Consider the following 1,654-nt stretch of genomic DNA (forward strand, 5'->3'; position numbering starts at 1 on the left):
TTCATTGACAAATTCAGGTCCAGTATTACCGGAAGAAATTAGAGCTAATTTCTTCAACACATACAGCGTAAGCATACAAAATTATTCAAAAATTTCCATCAACATTTTTTTTTATTTACAAGTATAATTTCTCTATATCCTGTAAATTAACGAGAAAATTTTTTTTCTCACTATGGTGTAAAAGACCACCAAGATGATTTATTAGATACCGAACCTGATCCGGACCCGGACCGCGAACCCGAACAGACACCGCTTAGCGCACTAAACAACTCCTTAACCCGCGCCTGCCAAATCCTCGGGGCGTATCTCACAACCGCCACGTCACCCGACACGACGCCCCCAGAAAATATCGGCCGATACGCTTTCGTAGAACCCCCCGGTACGCGGCACGATAAGCTCCGCTATCCACTCTTTTAATCTCCTCTTCATCCCCTCATGGCGACGCATCCAACTCCTCTGAACCCTGACCGCCTCCCTCGAATGCCGCGTAGAAACCCTAACTTTCTCCGCGCCGCCTCCGGCACTCCGGCCTGTTTCACCTTCGCCTCGTGCTTGAAGACCCAATCGTAGCCTAAAATCGCCGTCAATCTGCTCTCCTTCACTTTTTTCACGACGTACTGAAGATTATTTGCTAAAAATAGGTAAGAGAGCGCCACGTCTTTGTAGATCTCGGCTTTGCCGTCCAATTTGCACAGGAGAACCAAGATCAACCACGCGACCCGCATCGACATCGCCGAATCGATCGACGAAGACGATGACGGCCGTATGGGGATTCGCCGACGAGGGCGAAGAAAGATTTCCGGGATCATCGTGCCCGGACGTTCTGGACGGGAAAATGGCCGGAAAGAAAAATGTTCGCCTGAGAAGGGAACTTCGTAGTCCGGCGAGGGAAAAACGAGAACTTTCATTCAAACTGTAACGCGATGGTTAGCGGGGTGACTTCCGCCCGCGTGAATCGGCCAGTTTTTAGCCATTCATCCCTACGTTCCTTCTGATCGCCCTGTAACTCACCACCATATAATTATCAGTAAATTTTGTAAATCTTTCATCCGATTCGTTCGGACCCCTGCCACCTGGTGACCCCGCCTCTGCCTGAGCTCCTCATAAGAGCTGCGTCACTTTTCCTGTTCCTTTGTATGTCTTGATTCTAACGCCTGATAACATGCCCTCGTCCTATCGTTGATGTCATATCTGAGATATCCACGGTAACTTCACTCACGATTACTCCATCATATCTCACAAAGTATTCCTCACCAGCCTGATTTTAAATCCAGATTCCCGAAAATCATCATACAATCCCGCCGACCCACTCCCCGATTACACTCCTAAATTCTCAAGTCGACTAGATGCCTCCCGCCTATGACGTAAAAAGCATACAACGACCCACGTCGCCGTCCCTCAACCCTCTCTTTTGAACTTTCTCGGTGCGAAGCAAGACTCTTGAGCGGGTCGGATCCCTGGAAAACATGATCACAGAGGGCCCGCTCGCCCGCCATTAGCGTCCTCATCGCGATCCCCGATCCAGTGAGCCATGATCGGATCTTGAGATCGAGCACCTCCCCGTCGAGCTTCTGGACCTGAGAGAGGCTCAAATTCTCGAACCCTAGCATATACAAACCCTCGTCCACTATCGATTTCCTCAACAAATTTTAAA

Source organism: Asparagus officinalis, chromosome 2, assembly GCF_001876935.1.
Source record: "Asparagus officinalis chromosome 2, Aspof.V1, whole genome shotgun sequence".
Classification (NCBI taxonomy): domain Eukaryota; kingdom Viridiplantae; phylum Streptophyta; class Magnoliopsida; order Asparagales; family Asparagaceae; genus Asparagus; species Asparagus officinalis.